We start from the raw sequence: 20,973 nt of genomic DNA on the forward strand, positions 1-20,973 counted from the left end.
CTTTTTGAGCATCAATTTCCTCATATGTTAAAAGGTACAGAAATACCTCAGAGGGTAGTTAGAAGTGTTAAGTGATGAAATAAACAGGAAGTACTTGTATCCCTGTCACTGGTAAGTAACATAGTGGTTAATAGTTATTGTTACCTTAATCTTTGTTGGTTACTCATCTTTCAGTACTTTTTAATTGAATATGGTATAATTTAAACAAAGGATTTACATTTCTTGGGAAAATTTCCCAAGAGCTTATTTTCTGAAATCTGGATAAATTATGGCATTTTTTTTTTTTTGAGATAGGACTTAACTACTTTGTTTATCCTATTTTTAGAATAATACTTTTTGCTTTTTGATGAAATCCTCCAAACAACCATCTAGGAGTTTGATGTGATATAGGAGTGAACCCAAGGATTAAAATTAAATTTTCAGCACATCTGGACAGCTGAATGGTAACTCTTGAACACTTGAGGTTTTCATATCCATATTCAACTCTTACATCCAGGTCATTACTTTTCTAGGTGAACATATCCAGCATTATTGCTATGTAATCCTTCCTTTTCTGCTATTTCATTACACTTGATGTTCATTTCAGTTAAAATGCTGCAGTGGTAGTAGTAATAATAGAAAGGAAGCATCCTGTGAGGTATTTTCTCCCTTGGGATAGCTGTAATTAAAACAAGTTGGACACAAATTAGTTGTACATGTCAAACATCTGCTCAAAGGCATCAGAGAGGTGGGAGAGACATGTTAGGTATTAGTTCAGTGTCCTCACACTGAGTGCTTGTGATCCACGTGGCCGTGGCAGAGATGGGGCTACCTGGCCAGCTGATCTGTCTACCATTCTAACTCCTCCCACTACATCACTTGCCTGAAAATTTGATAGATCTTTTTTTTTTTTTTTAAAGATTTTATTTATTTATTTGAGAGAGAGAATGAGATAGAGAGCACGAGAGGGAGGAGGGTCAGAGGGAGAAGCAGACTCGCTGCCGAGCAGGGAGCCTGATGTGGGACTCGATCCCGGGACTCCAGAATCATGACCTGAGCCGAAGGCAGTCGCTTAACCAACTGAGCCACCCAGGCGCCCTGAAAATTTGATAGATCTTTTGACTGATTGTAAAAAGCAGCACTTTACAGAAATATTAGTTTGTATTAAGTATTAATTTTTCCTGAGTATAGGGAGAGAAGGAAAGCCTCCCAAAAGTTCTTGAAAGTTAATGTAATCCAAATACCAAATAACATGGATTGCCATAACAAAGAACTGATTTCACTTAGGAATGTAATAAGTAAAATGAATATTGAGCCCAACAGTGTATTAATAATAGTTACTGTTGGTGCTTATTGTGTACCAGGTCCCATGCACAGTATCCCATTTGATCCTCACAGTAGCTCTGTGGGGCAGGCAGACTATTACCATTCCCATTCTGTACATCAGGCAGTTGAGGTGTAGGGACATGATGTCACCGTGCTGGGTTACACAGCTAGTCAATAGCAGAACTGAGATTGAGCTACCAATCATCTGCACTTTTAATTACTTTTTTATACTTCGGTGTACTAGTTTATGGGCTGTATATAAGAAAATCCACTATGACAAAGGCTTATTATATTTAGTACTAATACATCAAAAGAGAAAAACCATGTTAACAGCGCATTGGATGTAAAAGGCATTTGATAAAATTCAAAAATTGATTCCCAATTTGTTTTTTAGATTTAGTTATCATGCAAAGGAAGTGTTTTTTCTCCATTGTTTCCCTCTTATTTTACTATCAGTTTCAAATAGCTGGCATTGTGCCTAGTGGAGAAATAGTAAAATCCTTCCCATTTATGGGCAGGAATAACACAAGGATCCTGTTGTTACCACTGGTTTTGCACACAGCAGTGCAGAAGAGCAAAGCAGGAGACACACCTTGCTTCTTTTCCAAGTCCTTTAAGTTTGGTGTGGCAAAAATGCCATCAACAGTTAAAGACAAACTGATAAACTACAACATGCATGACAAGCACCCTTAATTCATAAGGAGCATTCTCAAATCTTTGAAGAAAAGACACAGCCAATAGATAATATTGATCAGGAATTGTATAGGAAAATAAATTAAAATGGCCAATAAGAATGTTAAGTCAGTAACTAATGCTGATTAAAGCAATAGGATACTGTTCACCTGCCTGCATAGATGGAAAAGAATAATATGCATTTCTGTGGATGTAGGAAAGGAACATTCTGAGATAACGACTTGTGAGAGTATGTATCAGTACAAGAGTCCTTGAGGACTTGTGAGCAATATGTATCAAAAGCCTTAAAAATGTTCACACCCTTTGACAGTATATTGGGAGTATTTTCTGAGAGAGAGATGAGTGCACAAAATGCAGGTTTCTAGGAAGTGGTTCATCACAGCATTGTTTATAATAAAAACTTAGAAACCTGAATAATGGTAAGTAAGAGTAAAGAAATTGTTATGTCCAGTGGAATACTAACAAACTATTCAAAAAGTATAGATATTTTTATTGACAAAGGGAGATTCATGATATATTAATGAATGGAGGGAAAAGCAGTTACAGTATGTATAGCATATAAACATATTTGCATGGAACACTTGAATATTTACAGAAATTTTAATAGTGGTCATCATTCAGGAGTGAGATTTTAAGTGACATTTTTCTTATCTGTATCCTCTAGTCTTTCTATAATGATAATAAATGTACAAATAAATACATATCACACATTACTGGCTTTTATAGAAGTTACCCATAATGTGGTATCTTGTTATTATGATAATGAACAATGAAATATTGGGAATTATTCTGTGAAGTGAAGAAACTTGCTGCAAGGTATTATGAAAATTAGTATTGAAATCTAATTGAAAAACATTTTTCTAGATCTCATATTTTATAGTAATTATATAGGAATAATAAGATGTGGACCTTTCTCCTAATCTTATCTCTCTCATCATATTTGGAAATAGTGCGTTTTGCCCTCCATTTAGCACATTGGGAAATAGATCCATAAAATAATTCTGATTTCCCTGAGGTTAGTGATTTATAATTAATGATTTAATTTCAATATTTTCTCTCCTAGATCTTTCTCATGAGATTTCCTAACTCCTCTGTTTTGGCTCTGGGCCTGTGTAAAGAAACCTATCCTCTTAAGTTTAGAATTTAGTTGATTATTGTCCAGTTCAGTCTAGAGTACATTTTACTCATTTCCAGTAATTTAACAAGTTACCTATAATAAGGGATAATTCTGAACCACCTGCTTGTCTGTGCTTCTAACCAGCAAGCATTTGTGTGCTTTGGTGTACCAAACACTGAAAGGTTATGATTTCAAAGGACTGATGGGCATCATAAGTTGTCTTGGAGGAGCTGTAGGTCTAATGAAAGAGATAGACATAAGCATAGTTTTCAACAGATGCAAATCTATTCAGGTTAATATTTATCATTGCTGGAAAGTATCATTTTAACATCTCTTTCTACAAGCCAAAAAAAAAGTTTATTTAGTTTTCCAATTTTGGACTTTCAAAAATTGTTGTCTAATTAGAAATAATTTAATGAAGTAAAGTTTGTCTATAACATTTTTCAAAAATTGAATTTTCTTTAAAAAATGTATTTTTCTTACTGATCTATTAATAGTCCAAAATTTTGAAATGCCTTGCTAAAAACATAACTTTAGAATTAAAGTTATAAACAGGAATAAAAAAAGGATCCTGTTACTGCTGGTTCTGCACATAGAAAGGAAACACACCTTGCATCTTTTCTGAGTCCTTATAGTTTGGTAATGTATGTAATTTTGTGATGTCAGAAGTAGCAGCAATAATAGTAATTCAGTACAATTTATGAAAAACATGTGGCCTTGACATAATTTCATAACTGGAAATTCAGATGTAGGAATCTAACTAGTTGGACTCCTAAAGTCATAGAGACAAGGCAGTCTGAAGTATTTGAAGAAATTAATGTCTCAGAAACTTGAAAAGACATTTGCATAAGAATTCATGCAAACGGTTGGTCTTAACATCTTTTTATTTAGAGTATTAGCTCCATTTACATATACAAACATACGTGTGAGGTGGGTTATGCATGGGTGTATATGCAGGAAAGTCTGGAGTTGGAAGTAGCAAATGTCAAAAATCATGCTTATTCAGATTATATCACATTGCAGCCACATATTTTGCTGATGACAGTTTAAGAAGCTGCCACTGTCAAATGTGAAACTATCCTTCTTAGCAGCAAGTAATTTGATAACTATCTCATAGTAAAAATCTGAATGGCACAAAGTTCTTGTACTACATACATTATTTTCTCTATCAGTTTGGAAATTTATTCATTAAGCAGGTATACTTAATATTTGTTAGTTAAACTAGGGGTATGTATCTTTATGATAAATTAATGTTCCCAAAATAGATGAAGATGTATAATTAATGGAGCAAAACATTCAGCAACTTGATAGATGTGGGAGAAGTGTCTCTTTCAAAAGTAGGGGCGCCTGGGTGGCTCAGTCGTTAAGTCCTGGCATCTTAAGTCCTGGGATCCAGCCCCGCATCAGGCTCCCTGCTCAGCTGGAAGCCTGCTTCTCCCTCTCCCACTCCCCCTGCTTGTGGTCCCTCTCTTGTCTCTGTCAAATAAATAAATCTTAAAAAAATAATAATTTCTTTCATCTTAAATCTTATCTTTCTCTTCCATTCTTCAAAAATGGAATGTAGGGTCAAGTTGTGACTCTTCAAATTACCATTTTTTTATATGGATAGATTGCTGAAATATGTGAAATTCCTCTCGGAAAAGTGAGCATGACTCTCTCAGTGAATGCTAAGATACTGCTGGCTTCCAAAAAAGAGTACTGCTCCAGGCAGGGAACATTATTTTCCCCTGGAAGGATTAGACAAATTGGAGACAAATAAGCTGGGGCAGATTCTTGAGGTCATTTGGTACAACTATTCTTTTGGTAACATTGTTCACCTAACTTAGTGAACAAATGCTTTTTAAAGTCTAGTTTATTGAATCCTATTATCTCTGTCTTCAGAAACTGTTAAATCAGTTATAGAATATGTACCTTCTGGGGAGCTGAGAAATTAAAATCGTGTATCATCCTTGCTGATAAAACATATCCTGTGGGAAAAGAAATAGCCAAAAAGTTACTCAATAACTCTCTTGGTTTGCTTCTTCTACTTCTCTGTTCTTTTCGAGTTCATTCCCAATGTGTGTAATTCTACAGATTTCTAAATAACTCATGCTAGATTTTGAGTGGTATATATTTTCTGAAGCAGAGACATCTGAGCAGAGTGAAAATGAATTCTCATAGAACAAAATTGCCAAGCATATGTGAGGGAACTGTAGGGAAAAAGAGCATAACTTTAATCTTCAAAGAAGCTTAAAAATAGCTCCACTGTTATTATGCATGAAGCCTGACAATTGACATTTCTCATTTTGGCAGCATTCACCCACAGCCCCGTATCAGCAACTGAATACATTCATCTCTGGGATAAATGATTAATGAGCTGCCTATCATTTCACCTTCTTTTGTACCAAGTGGCAGAGGCTTCAGTTGATCATATTGCAGCTATCAGCATCATTATTGAAATTGATTCTGCCACTACAAGGTTGTGCTTGGACAATCGATTAGCATTTAAATAAAAGAATTAAGTTATGGCATTAAAAATAACACAAAATCATCCCGTCTGAGTCTATCTGTCACACCTGGTAAGGTTATTTTTTTTTGTTTTGCTTATCAGCCAGCATCATAGAACTTTAGCTTGAGGAAGGAAACATGGTAGGCCTCAAGATCAGTTGTTCTTGTTTTGAGTGGAACCCACTAAGATTTCCAAACTTCCGATTCTCTTTATTAATCACTGTCACATTGTATGAAATGTAAACGAAAATGTGCGACTTGCATGCAATGGTGCGCAATGAAGTTGCCAAAGTTACTGACTTTAGAGAAAAAGAAAAAGGGTAGATAGAGTTAGACATTTTTGAAAGCCAGAATTAATCAGAGAGGAGAGAAGTTGGAGGATCTAGATTGACAAATGATACTCAGTTACAGTGAAATGAAACTTACTCTTCCGCAAGCAGATGTGAGAAGGAGGAGAAAGAACATCATTTAGGTGTCTTGGTGATGTGGGTTGCACTAAAACAGATGGCAGCCAGTGAGGGTCTGCACAGGCCTACAGAAAACTGCACTTTGGGTAACCCCTGAAGAAAAAAGGCTTGAACTTTGACCTTCTTTTTTAGCATTTTGCTCTTGGGATTCCTGTCAAGAGGTCATAATGTCACAACTTAAACTCCCTCCTCGTCTACGTTTGTCTTCTAGCATATAACATTCTTCTGTACATTCCCCCTATATTTTCCCATTGTTTCCTGTCTCTGCTTTCTTCTGAATTTCATAAGACCAACTGTTTAATCTACCTCTAACTTAAGACAACTATCTGAACTACATTATATCAGTTACCCAGTCAAGGTACTTGTGCATTTTCTTCAGAGCTTCTGAACAGAAACAGCCATCACAACTTTTTCTCAGTCCAGCTCTTTCTGCCCGGCACTTGATTAAGCTTCTCTCTAGATTCTAGTAGTCTGTTGGTGATGGCATTGTGAGTTCTCATTTTTTCTGGTTTGTGTATATTTTAAAGAGCTAGAAAAGGTTGCTTTGAGGACTGCTAAGTTGAGGACATTTTTACCCAAAAATGATTGATGTAGATAACTGAGACTGTATTTTGTTTTTTATTTTTCAAGTATAGTTATTCAAGTATATAGTTAACCTATAGTGTTATATTAGTTTCAGGTGTGCAATATAGTGATTGAACAATTCTATATATTTCTCAGTGCTCATCAAGATAAGTGTACTCTTTATCCCCTTTATTTCTCCCATCCCCCTATCCACCTCCTCTCGGGCAACCACCAGTTTGTTCTCTGTATTTAAGAGTCTTTTTTTTTTTAATTTGTTTGTCTCTTTTTTTGTTTTTTTTTTTTCCCTTAAATTCCACATATGAGTGAAATTGTATTTGTCTTTCTCTGCCTGACTTATTTCACTTAGCATAATACCATCTAGGTTCATCCACGTTGCTGCAAATGGCAAGATTTATTTTTTATGACTGAGTGATATTCCAGTGTGTGTGTGTGTGTGTGTGTGTATACCACCTCTTATTCATCCATTCATTTATCAGTAAACACTTGGGTTGTTTCCGTGTCTTGGCTATTGTAAATAATGCTGCAGTAAACATAGGTGCACATGTATCTTTTCAAATTAATGTTTTCATTTTCTTTGGGTAAATGCCCAGTAGTAGAATTACTAGATCATACCATAATTCTGTTTAAATTTTTTGAGGAAACTGTTTTCCACAATAGCTGCACCAATTTGCATTCCCACAAACAGTGTACAACAGTTCCTTTTTCTCCACATCCTCGCTACCACTTGTTATTTCTTGTTTGTTTTTTTTTATTTTAGCCATTCTGACAGGTATAAAGTGATATTGTTATTTTAATTTGCATCTGTCTGATGATTAGTGATGTGATTGAGCATCTTTTCATGTGTCTGTTGGCCATCTGTGTGTCTTCTTTGGAAAATGTCTATTCAAGTCTTCTGCCCAATTTTAATTGGTTTATTTGGTTCTTTGGTGTTGGGTTGTATAAGTTCTTTATGATTTTAAATATTAACTCCTTATCAGATATATCATTTGCCAACATCTCCCATTCAGTAGGTTGCATTTTCGTTTTGTTGATGGTTTTCTTTGCTTTTTATTTTGGTGTAGTCATAGTAGTTTATTTTTGCTTTTTTTTCCCTTGCCAGAGGAGACCTATCTAGAAAAATGTTTCTATGACTGATGTCAAAGAAATTACTGCTTATGTTTTCTTCTAAGAATTTTATGGTTTCAGGTCTGACATTTAGGTCTTTAATCCACTTTGAGTATATTTTTGTGTATGGTGTAAGAAAGTGGTTCAGTTATTATTTTGCATGTAGCTGTCCAATTTTCCCAGCACCATTTGTTGAAGAAACTGTCTTTTTTCTATTGTATATTCTTTTGTTTTTTAAGATTTTATTTATTTGACACAGAGAGAGAGAGCACAAGCGGAGGGAGCTGCACGCAGAGGGAGAGGGAGAAGTAGGCTCCCCGGTGAGCAAGGAGCCCAATGTGGGACTTGATCCCAGGACCCTGGAATCATGACCTGAGCCGAAGGCAGATGCTTAACGAACTGAGCCACCCAGGTGTCCCTATTGTATATTCTTGCCTCCTTTGTTATAGATTAATTGACCATAAAAGCATGGGTTTATTTCTGGATTCTCTATTTTGTTCCATTGATCTATGTGTCTATTTTTGTGCCAGTACCATACTATTTTGATTACTATAGCTTTGAAGTAAATTTTGAACTCTGGGATTGTGATACCTCCAGCTTTGTTCTTCTTTTTCAAGAATGCTTTGGCTATTTGGGGTCTTTTGTGCTCTCATACACATTTTAGGATTATTTGTTCTAGTTCTGTGAAAAATGTTGGTTTTGATAGGGATATTTTGATAGGGATTACATTAAATCTGTGGATTACTTTGGGTAGTATGGACATTTTAACAATATTGGTTCTTCCAATCCATGAGCATGGATTATCTTTCCATTTGTTTGTGTCATCTTCAATGTCTTTCATCAGTGTTCTGAATTTATCTGTTAGGCCCATCTGGTCCTATGTGTCATTCAAAGCCCTTGTTTCCTTGTTGATTTTCTGTCTGGATGGTTTATCTATTGATGTAAATGAGGCTTTAAAGTCCCCTACTATTATTGTATTACTATTAATTTCTTCCTTTGTGTCTGTTGATAGTTGCTTTATGTGTTTGGGTGCTCCCATGTTGAATGCATAAATATTTACAATTGTTATATCCTTTTGTTGGATTGTTCTACTTATCTTTATGTAGTGTCCTTCTTTGTCTCTTGTTACGGTCTTTGTTTTAGTCTATTTTGTCCTATATGAATTCCTACCCCAGCTTTCTTTTCACTTCCATCTACATGGTAAATGTGTTCCTTCCCCTTCATTTTCAGTCTGCATGTGTCTTTAAATCTGAAGTGAGTCTCTCTCGTAGGCAGCACATAGATGGGCTGAGACCTGTATTTTTGAAAGTGGGCAGAATATGGTTAAAGTAAGAGGAAGCACTGAAGTAATATGAAAAAAACACATGGAAACAAGAGTTCCACAAGTGGACCATTAACAAACTTCCTTTAATATGTTAAAATTCTGCATTGACAAATAACTCTCAAGTGACAATGAGGTGAAGAGGTTAGGCCAAGTTGTGTCTGATCTGGTGTGAGTGAAGGGCCCCACCTTTCTTTAAGACCCTTGACACAAATTGCTTATCAATCACCTGCTGTCCCTCCAAACCCTTTTCAGCCTAGTATTCAAGGCATTAGCTACCAACTGGTCAACATTCATCTGTTGGCCATTTTTCACTTCACCACTGATTTGGAAAGTTACTCATAAACTATTTAAAATCATAAATCTTTAAAAAAAAAACTAAGGGATACCTGGGTGGCTCAGTTAGTTAAGTGTCCAACTCTTGATCTCAGCTCAGGTCTTGATCTCAGCTCAGGTCTTGATCTCAGGGTAATGAGTTCAAGCCCCTCGTCAAGCTCCATGCTGGGCATGGAGTGTATTTAAAAAAAAAAAAAAATTACTCTTTCTTAAAATGAATTAAAATCATGAATGGTAGACTGGAAGAAAACAACAGGGTCATTCAGGGAGGTGCTCTAACTGTAGTAAAGTTGGAACTAGATCTCAGATCTCTTGAGTGAAGTCTCGTCTTTTCCTGTTTCACAGACAGATGAAATGGACCAGATTAATTCTTCCTTGTTAGTACAATGTATATTATATGAACTTTCAGTGATTTTTTTTAAAGCTAATTATTGTTATAAAAATAATGCAGGCTAATGGTAAAAAAAGAAAAAAAGGTAGAACAAGCATAATGTAAAAGTATTTATCTCAGCCCTTTGCTCCATTATCCCCATTATCTATATGCTATCTTCCAAAATTCCAACTTTTACTTCCCAGGGGAAACTGCTTTTAAAGTTTGTATACACATGTAGAAATGTGCTTTACATAGACTGCATCTCTTTGTGTCAGTCTGTCAGTCTTTGCCTCTCTGTCTTCGCATGGATAAAATCTATATAAATTCTCTCTCAAATTGCCTTTTTTAACCTAAAAATATATCTTGCAGACTTTCATTAGCCCATATACACTACTTTTTTTTCTTTAGCTGAATGGTAGGCAATTAAATGCTTATATCCTCCCTTGGATGGAAGTTTAGGGTATTTCCATTTGTTGTTTTTACAAACAATGTCACAGTGAACATCCTTGCCAGTATGTCTTTGGGTATTTCTGAGTAAGCCTATCTGTCAGATAAAGTATAGAAGGGGAATTGTTGAGCCAAAAGCTGTTTGTATTTTACATTTTGATAGTTATTGCCAAATAGCCCTCATATAAACTATTTTCCTAGAAATCATCGGTATAGAAAAATGCTTATTTTCCCCAACATCTTCAATTGCAGGCATTATAAAATTTCTAATTATGACCATCTGGAAGGTGGAAATCTTAAAAATATTTTAATTTATGTATATTAGTTTGAGTGGGGTTAAGCATAGAATTCGTTTGACTATCCAGTATTTATTTATGGTGCACTGCCTGTTCATTTCCACGCTCAAACTTAATTATGTTTACTTTTGAGAAAGAAATGTTGGAAAGCCCTGAATTGGATACAGTTCTACCCTTATTCATCTTTTCTTATAAAACTTCAAAATTACCTCTGATGCATTTCTCCATTTACAGGATTTTAATGTTTTTCTTCCACATTGATCAGCCCCTTATGCCCTCTCACCCAAAAGAGAAAAATAAAAACCTCCTCTTTCCTTTTATCTTCTTTCAGTTGGAATGGTTCCAGCATTGATCACATTAAAACAATTGTTTCAACCTTTGTCAAGGGATGCATTATGTAATGGTAGAGATCACATTTTGAAGTCAAATAGAGGTGGTGATTTTGACTGTCATCCAGTAGCTATGCAACATTAGCCAAATTAGGAAATACCTCTCAGCTTTAATTTTCTGAGAGGGGGTGGGAGCTTATATATTAAATAAAATAAAGGCCAAACATAGCTCATAAGAAACCTTCAAAAGTGGTATCGTCATTACTGTGAAGAATTTTGTAGGATGTAATATATTTTGCATAATTTACTTCATTCAAAATAAGAAGCAATATATTCAGAGTGTTTTCCCTGGTTTAAGTGTTTGTTTGCCGTTAGGGTGAGGAGGACTGACAGTACTGCCAGAAGTCTCTGATTGTCTTGTTTCAGAGATGATTTTTGTCGTAATGTTGCTTAGCATATTGTACTCCATCATCTTGTTTCCACCTAGTGTGGGTTCTTAGTATTCATCTTCTGTCTCAGTGGTTTCCTCTGTAGGTGAAATTATGTGTTTAGGGAGAGCAGAATGTCTCGTTCCCTGTTTTGAGGATACCTTTATATTCTGTTAGGCCAAAGTGACTGAACTTGGCTGATTTGTTTAGAATGAAACCTATTGGAAATTTTACCGCCTGTTTACTTGAGGGCTAACTATTCAGGAGCAGATCTCTATTGCGAAGACTCTTTCATTTAACTTTTGAATAAGGAGTTTATTCACATGGTTCAGATGGTTTATTTCACCCGCATCCACTGTCTTTGAGTTTCCCCCACACTATTCCTACCCTTGTGGAGTTAGAAATATGTCAGAGAGGTAGACAAATTCTAATGAAGTCTGACAGCACACTCAAGGTCTTCTCTTCTCATTATCAGTGATTCTTGGTAGGGTTGTAGGGTTCTGGAAGGGAGGGCATTTCAGAATCTTGACTGAGAAGCTTCAGCTGTGAAATTTTAATATTTATCAAAGGAAGATTTAAAAAGATTGAGAAACAGTTAAAGGAATAAACTGCCATAGATGGAATAAAATGGTTCCTGGTCTTATATCTTGGAATCTCTATTGCAGTAATCACCCTTGTGTGTGGCCACCTCTTAGAGGTTACTTATATGAAAGTATATCCTGAAGTAGTTTAAATTTGGTACCTTGGCAACTTCTTACCAAAATGCATGGGTGAAAACTAACAGTAATACTTTCATCTGTACTGAATCTAGTAATTACCCATTTTCAGATTGTAACATATTGTCTATAATGGTAACATATTATTGCAATTACATGTATAATATATAAATGTAATTACTTATATACTGTTATAAATATCGTTATGCAATGTATATTGTAATATGTTGTGACATATCCAAGCCCTATATGAGTAAAACTCATTTGCATGTCTACATTCTTATATTATGGAAATGAGTAAGTTCATTTCTTAGTAACAAGTTTCCATAGCTCATAAACACTTAAATATGTGTATCTAAAGTTTCTCATCAGCACTTTTGAAGATTTTCCCTAAACAAAGCAACCTTTTTATTTTTCATGAAATCATTTTTCTATTTTAGCATACATTCCTTTTTCATTTTAAAGTCTGTAATCTTCATTATATAACCTGCAGGCTATATGAGTGAGGTAATCCACTCTCCCCTCTGCTGGAAGGGGGAATGTTTTCTTGTGCCACCATGTAATTTGCTTTGCAACAATTATTGCTATTCGTAACCAGATATAGTGATCACAGGACACATGTAGCTAGATTTAGAATCTGTTGAAAACAGGGAAGGCAGTATGACTGTTTCTAAATGTCACTGACTTCATGATTTTAACTCAAATATTTTTAAAGTTCAAATGCGTCAATCCAAATCATTCATTTCTGAAATGTACTTCAGATAAATCCCTCAGTGTTCATTGCAAATGGCTGTCTTTATTATTTTATTTCCCCAAATCCCTGCAGTTTCCTAACTTCATTTCCAGTGAGATAATTTATCAGATGACTTATGTCTAGATCCTATTTTTAAAACTACAGAAGCCAAATGTCATGTATTCCAGGAGGTTTAGGGAGTCATACCTAGTGCATATGGTGCCATATAATCCTTTCCAGTCTTTTGATCAAGAAATCGTCAATGTATATGTAACTCGTGTCTTTTACCAGTTGTAGATGAAATTTACAAATGTTTCTTTGGCCCCTTTTTTTTTCCTTCTTTTTCTTTTTGGCCTGTTCTTCCTTTAAGTGCTGAAAGAATTAACTGCGAATCAGATTAAACAGGAAGCATTATTTTTGTTTAAGCTTTCTTAGGTATAGGTTTTGAGTCATATGTACTGATAATGTATATTCTCTGTATTGCTTAAAATGTTATTAAATTTGTATCTCAAATAATTTTAAGTTCTAAGTTAAAAGCTAGAGGAAGAAAAGCAACATAGGATATTTTATTCATCTTGGACTGTTTAAGTTTTCCTTAAGTAGGGCTAAAGCAGGATATTAGTGCCAGTTTTAGCAGATTAATGTTCCTGTGACATATGACAGTAATCAATTGTCTGTCCCATGCTACCTCCACTAGTAACTCAAGTTCACATTTGGAAAAGTCACATTGTATAAATTTATGATGAGAAAACAGGGAGAGGATAGAAGCCTTTGCAGCTGTCTTAAATTCTTTTTTTAGAAACAAGTGAGATAGAAATAAATAGCGTATCTCATCCTGAGTTGTTTTCGTGACTTAATCATACTGCTGAGAGTGAAGGAAATTGCTCAGTGGGTCAATTCCTTTAGGTCACCAGGTTCCAAAAGAAAAAGAAGTCTACAAATTCCCCTGGTTTGGAAGCAATGATTTCTAATGCCTAGCTCCTCCCTTGGTCCACAGTATGTTCATCTGGAAAACATTTAGTCATTTCTGAGGAGATTCCAAAATGAGGCGGCCCCTGGTCCACTGTCTGCCTCTCATAAAAGGTCAAATACATAACTAACTAGGGCATAACATTTCTGAGCCATATGAAAGAAATAACTGACTCAGTGGGACCCTGATCACTTTTAAAGAATAACTTATCTCTTAAAGATGTATTCTCTCATCAAGCCCAATGTCTGCCCAATACTTAGAGCTTCTCAAAAGCTACAGAAAAATATTAAGATGTTTAAGTGAAATGTGACACTGATTTTGATTTTCTTATGGTTATGCTAAATTTATTTGATACAATTTGACTTTAAATGGTCATTATGTATTAAGTGGAGTTGAGTTAATGAAAGCAAATATTAAGGCATAAATAATATTTAGTTCTTAAATAAATATCTAAGCTAAAAATATTAAAGGGCCTAGCATTTAAATCAGTAATTATTCAATAGAAGAATTTCTCCTTGCTGTTATCTTTCAAGATTTAGAGTGACAAGATACCAAGATCTTTCAATGAAACCATTCATTTAAACCTATTATTATTAAATAAACTACTGGCAGAAGACATGAACAGATACGTTATCATAACATTTTATGGTGAGAGATTCTTCGCCAAAATAATTGGCTTATTTTCCTGGGTAGTATTTCAAACTCCTGTGAAAAATGAATAGTCTCTTTAAAACAGAGGCTAATTAAGTCACAATGTCATGTGTGGTCTTGCCAAAACTGTTACACTTACTGCTCATATATTTTCCTTTCTTTCAACTTATGGCACTCACTGAGAACTGTCTCAAATTTTCTCAACTTTGCATCTTAAATAATGCATCGTATGAAATCCACAGAGATTGTTGTTCTTGAACTCCCCACCTACAGATATAATCATGTTGAAAAATTTTTTTCATATGTGAAAGCCACTATATTTCAGTCCAGATCTTTAAAAAAAAAAAAAAAAAAAATGAGGAAATGCTACAGAACATAGTGCTCTGCTTCTAGCCTTTTATGTTATGTAAAGAAGAAACAATGGCATGCTAATGACAAATTTAATCTTGGCAGTCAAAATGAATGTATTACACTATAAATTGTTCATAGCGTACACCTCTGGTCTTAATTAGCCATCTCAGATCCTATGCTCTAGGTCAAATGGGGTCATAAAGAACGTAAGTGGCTTACCTCAAACCAACATCACAATTAAAAAGTAACTTAAAACATATGCTTTATTATTACTCTGGATTTAGCATCATCTTCTTAAGGATAACCTGTGGTATCAGGTTATTAATTTTCTTTCAGCAACAGATCAGAATCAAATTCCACGTGAATTATATAAGGGAGGAAACCAAATTGTAGTTTCACCAAATAGAACGTACAGAATTTGGTTGTTCATAATCATGGATTTCTTTGAATCCTTAGGCCAGTTAAATATTAAACAGCTCTAAGCCAGACACCTTTAGAGATTATGCTAAGCTGCTACAGATTGAAATTTCAGAGGGTAGGGACATTATTTATATGTATCTTTATATTAATATTTATAATTTTATAATTAATAATTATATAATTATAATATTTATAATTAATATTTATAATTTATATTAACCTATCTTTAATACAGGTTAAAGGAGTACCTTAAAAGACAACTTCAGAATTCTGTGAATTTAGTAATTATACTAGTTTATCACTCAAACCATTTAACTCACCCTATGAAGAGATGCTTTTAGAGTTGTTTTAATTTTGCCTTTGTCAGATAAGGGAAAAAAGATCATTTGGAGAATATCTGTAAAATGACTACGAAGAAAGCCATTTTGTAGTTTGTCATCCTTCACATTAGATTCTGTGTGATATTCCTTTTAGAACTTAATATTAGGGAAAAGTCTGATTATCATAAAGAATTTAAGGCTATGAAAATTGTATGGCCTATTGTTCCTTCCTTTTCCTAGGTTCCCTGAACACCTGGAGCTAAATTTAACACCTACTAGTATTTCCTGTTGAGTGCGTTTGTAGTTGTTATGTCCTTTTTTGATATGTTTCCCTTTTTATTTTTGTATCCTAAATCTTTATAGAAATAAGTGTGATATATGTTTGTAATATCAGTGTTTTATCTTTAAAAAAAGATTTATTTGAGAGAGAGAGCTCACATGGGAGCTGGGGGAAGGGTATTGAGAGAGGGGAAGCAGACTCCACACTGAGTGCCGAGGGTGGAAGGTGGGGCTCGACCCCACGACCCAGAGATCAGGACCCCAGCAGAAACCAAGAGTGGGGCACTCAATCGACTGAGCCACCCAGGGACCCCTCAGTATTTTATCCTTAATCCTTATCTTCACTTGTTCATTGAGCTTTGAACATTCTTGATTACTCTTTGAAACGTTTCTACCTTGCCTTTCATGATACTCTTTCAGGGAGTAAATATTAGAGTGCATACTGAGCGTCAGTATGGGGTCCTTCTCCTGACTCAATCATTCTCATGCTGCTGTTCCATAAGTGAACAGTTCCCTTGTGTCATTAGTTATGTGGTTTTCTCACTTTGTATGCTGTCCTTTGATTTAGGAACAGTCCCTTACCTGGAATTCTTGGGGCCAGATGTGCTTCAGAATTCAGAATTTTTGGATTTTAGAAAAAGTCATAGGAGGCATCTGCCATTTGATGTTATGTAACACCCTCCCCAGAGGACAGCACCCTCTAATCAAACATACTAATATTTCTGCAGTGAAGCTTGTATTTACAGTAAGTGAGTTAAAGACTACAAGGAGCCTTACTACAATTCTTACTGGTTTTGGTGCCAAATGATTTTTGTCCTAAATTTAGGGAAAAGCTGTGTTTCAAACCATTTTAGATTTTGAAATCGCAGATGAGGGATGGGAAGATCTCTTAAACTCTAAGTATTTTAGGCAGGTTGTCTCTTAAATCTCTGTCTGATCCTACATTTCCAAATACCTTCTTGACATCTTCACTAAAAGGGCCTGTCAACTACTTAAATTTGTATTGAAGTGAACTTTTTGCCTCCTTGCCAACTGACCTTATCCTTGCCTCTTATTCTGTTCAGTTCCTAGCACTGAAGTCCTGTGGAATCTATTATAATATGTTCTGAACTTCTTGTCTTCTGTCCTTTGTCACCTCACCTATTAGGATTTAGGTCTTCGTTAGCTCTCTCCTTGGCCTCGTTACTTCTCAAACCAGGCTGGATGGACTAATTTATTCATACGCTATGTTAGGCATTGAGAGATACCAGTAAGACAGGTTTTTTAGCTACAGGTTTTTCACTATAAACCTCTCCTTAGTGGGGAAGACTAACTAGAGGACTGGTTAAATAAACACTTGGCACAGTGGACATTTTGCAATCATTAAAAAGGATGAGATAGTTCTATATGTCAATTGCCAAGATATATTAAAGGAGAAATGCATGTTGCAGAACAGTATACTGAGGTCCTGTGGACATTTATGTAGTCAGAGTCCTGGAAAGTTATCTACCAATCCATAGCAGTGTCTTTGGAGAGACAATGGAACTTTACTTTCTGATTCTTGAAGTGTTTAAATATATATGCAGTAGTCCCCCCCGCCCTTATCCACTTCGTTTTCTGTACTTTCAGTCCAGAAGCAAATGATTCTCCTTTTGATATATCCTCAGGTCAATAGTAGCTGAAGGCTATTATCACAGTGCCTATGTTATTCACCTCATTTCATCTCACCACATCATCACAAGAAGGGTGAGTACAGTACAATAAGATATTTTGAAAGAGACCACATTCATGTAACTTTTATTACGGTACATTGTTACAATTGTTCTAATTTATTATTAGTTATTGTTGTTAAACCCTTACAGAGCCTACTTTATAAATTAAACATTTTCATAGGTATGTGTGTATGTATGTATAGGAAAAAACAGTATAGTTAGGGTTTGGTACTATGTGAGGCATTTTCACTGGAGGTCTTGGAACATAGTCCCCATGGATAAGAGTGGGGGACTACTCTGTGTGTGTGTGTGTGTGTGTGTGTACATACAAAATATGTATTTATACTATATAAATATAATTAATGTAATGTTATATAAATTTATCTGAAAATTAAAAAGATTATGAGCAAGTTAAGTGTGATAAGAGGTATAAAGAAAGGAATATAACGTAAAGTAACTTACCTCTGCTTGCCTGTTAGGGAAGCTTAGAGAATGTTTTTCTTTCTGGACATTCCAGTCAGAGCAAAGAGCAAGTTCAATGGCACCCAGATCTTAGAGGGTCTAGTGTGTTCCAGTAACAGCAGATCAGTACTGGATGGATGGTAGTTTCAAGGGGGAGAAAGATTTGGTCTGAGGTGAGATGTAGTCAGATTGTGAAGGGCAACTACTAATTGGAAATTACCTCATGTAGTCAGTGGGGAACCTGAGGAGGTTCATTATTTTTGAAATGCACTTTTTATTGGGGAACCTGAGGAGGTTCATTTTTTTTTTTTAAATGCACTTTTTATTGTGGGGGAATTTTAGATTTGCAGAAAAGTTGTGAGATAGTAAAGTTCTTGTGTAACCCCTCCCCCAGAGTTTGTCTCCCTTTATGCTCTCTTTCCTTATCATGGTACATTTGTCAAAACTAAGAAACCAACCCTGGTATATTACTGTAAACTCCAGCCTTTATTCAGATTTCACCAGTTTTTCCTTTGTCTTTTTCTGTTCCAGGAGCCAATCCAGGCTTAGTCTTCTCTGTGAGTTTCTCTTTTCTTGTTTCTCATGACCTTGACAGTTTTGAGGGTTGATCAGACAGTTTGTAGAATATCCTTCAATTTGGGTCTGATATTTTCTCATGATTAGCTGGTGTTAAGGGTTTTTGAAAAAATACCAGAGTGGCGAAGAACCTTTCTTACCACATTAGAGGGCTCATGATCTCTGCCTGTCATCACTGCTCATACTAACCTTGATCACTTCGTTAAGGTAGCAGTGGCCAGGTTTCCCAACTGTAAGCTTCCCAGGAAGTTTTCCCCTTTCCAGCCTTCTCTTTTCTGTGAACTTTATAGTATGATGGTTAGAACTGATGTTAAATGCAGCTGTATTGGTTGGGAAGACCAGAGAGCCGGGAAACTGGAAGGCCATTTACAGTTAGGGCTGTTGTAATAGTTCAAGTGAGAGAGGACAACTGTCTGAACTTGCAGGGCCAGTGGCGGTGAAAAGGACTGGAGATACTCAAGCTTTTCTGGGCAATGGGGTGGCTTATGGTAGCTTTAGAGGAAAAAGACCAAATCAGAACCACAATGAGATACCACTTCACACCCAGTGGGCTGGCAGAATCAAAAAGTCAGATTATAAGTGTTGGTGAGGATGTGGAGAAATTAGAATCCTTAAACACTGCTGCTAGGAATGTAAAATGGTACAGCCACTTAGGAAACGTTTGGCAGTTCTTCAAAAACTTAAGCACATTTACCATTTGGTCCAGCAGTTCCACTTACAGGTATATATCCAAGAGAAAAAATATGTACACACAAAAACTTAACACACGAATGCTCATAATAACATTATTCATTATATCCAAATGGTGGAAACCACCCAAATTTCCAAATGATGAATGGATAAAAAGTGGTATATCCGTACAGTGGAATATTTGGCCATAAAACGGTTGATGAAGCACTGATATATGTTACAAACAGATGAATCTTGAAAACATGCTAAGTGAAAGAAGTCAGTTACAAAAGATCACATATAATTCCATTTCTTTGAAATGTCCAGAATAGGCAAATCTGTAGACAGAAGGTAGATCAGCGGTTTCTTGGGGTTAGGGGGTGATTGTGGTGGTGGAGGGATTGGGCCATGATAGGTAAAAGGTACAGGGTTTCTTTGGGGTGATGAATGTGTTCTAAAATTGATTATAATGATAGTATACAACCCTGAATATACCTAATAGCAACTGAATTGTACAGTTGAAATAGGTGAATCATATATGTGAATTATATCCTGATAAAATTATTACCAAATCAGGGAACACATGGGGGGCTGCACACATTTAAGCTACACTCGTTGAAGCTAAAGTGTTGGTGGGATATCCAAGTGCAGACGTTGAGCAGCTCAGAAGTGAGGTTGGAACTGGAGATATGGCACCATAAATAATTAGTAGAAAGGATTCACTTGATGGAAAGCAAGATATCCTGTTCATTTGGTCCAATTTATTAAACATCGTAGTTCAAGGGAATGTTTTAAGCAGGACCCCTTTAACATTTTAATAGCACAGAATTGTCAGAGGTTAACACAACTGAGGACAGACTCCTTCTCTGGCTTCAAGACAACACTGTTGAGACTGGCTGATGTTCCTCCTAAACCTAAATCTCAACTATAATGGTCTTTACTTTGTATGTTTTACCGTAAGTGGCTATGGCAATGTTCCTTAAGTAATTTGTAGAATGTTTTGGGATAAAAGTTGAAATTGAGGTTATTATCTATTTCAAATTTTGTACACCCAACATGGGGCTTGAACTTACAACCCCAAGATCAAGAGTCACATGCTCTATCAACTGAACCAGCCAGGTGTCCATAAAATAAATATTTTTGTTATAATTTCTAATATAAATGGATTTAGAATTAGTTTATTTCCTAACTGAAGAGAATGAGTTAAGTCATAAAACTCGACTGGCCATTAAGTCACCAGTTATTCTGCTTTACTCTCTACCCTACACTTGTCACATCCCTACCTGCCCATCCCCAGCGTTACTTAGTGGTATGAAGTACAAGTACAGGAATTTCATACTAAGAATGACAGTTAAAAGGAAGAAAAAAAGGGTGCCTGGGTGGCTCAGTTGGTTAAGCGACTGCCTTCGGCTCAGGTCATGATCATGGAGTCCCGGGATCAAGTCTCCCTGCTCAGCAGGGAGTCTGCTTCTCCCTCTGCCCCTCACCCCTCTCATGCTCTTTTTCTCATTCTCTCTCTCTCAAATAAATAAATGAAATCTTTAAAAAAGAAAAAAAATCAAATGATTTCATCAACTGTTCTAATGATTAGATATCCCTTATTTAGCATTAGTAAATGTGGTTTCAAAATCCTGAGAAAGAGGTCCTGTGATGATTAATTTTATATGTCAACTTGACTGAGCTAAGGGAAGCCCAGATATCCAGTAAAACATTATTTCTGGGTGTGTCTGTGAGGGAATTTCCAGAAGAGATTCATGTCTGAATCAGTAGGCCCCTACCAAATAGGTGGGTATCATCCAATATGTTGAAAGCCCAAACAGAACAAAAAGGTGGAGGAATTTGCTCTC

At 35.7% G+C, this 20,973-nt stretch overlaps 1 protein-coding gene across 1 annotated transcript in view; it reads left to right on the top strand.

Annotated features, from left to right (window-relative positions):
* Positions 1–17,392, top strand: part of MIOS (meiosis regulator for oocyte development) — a 56,361-nt gene extending 38,969 nt beyond the window's left edge. The window contains exon 12 of the transcript XR_006541066.1: positions 17,375–17,392. The gene's annotated coding sequence lies outside the window, so the exon portion shown is untranslated. The remainder of the gene's footprint in view (positions 1–17,374) is intronic.
* The last annotated feature ends 3,581 nt before the right edge of the window (positions 17,393–20,973 follow it).

This window comes from Neomonachus schauinslandi, chromosome 12 (genome assembly GCF_002201575.2).
Source record: "Neomonachus schauinslandi chromosome 12, ASM220157v2, whole genome shotgun sequence".
NCBI lineage: Eukaryota > Metazoa > Chordata > Mammalia > Carnivora > Phocidae > Neomonachus > Neomonachus schauinslandi.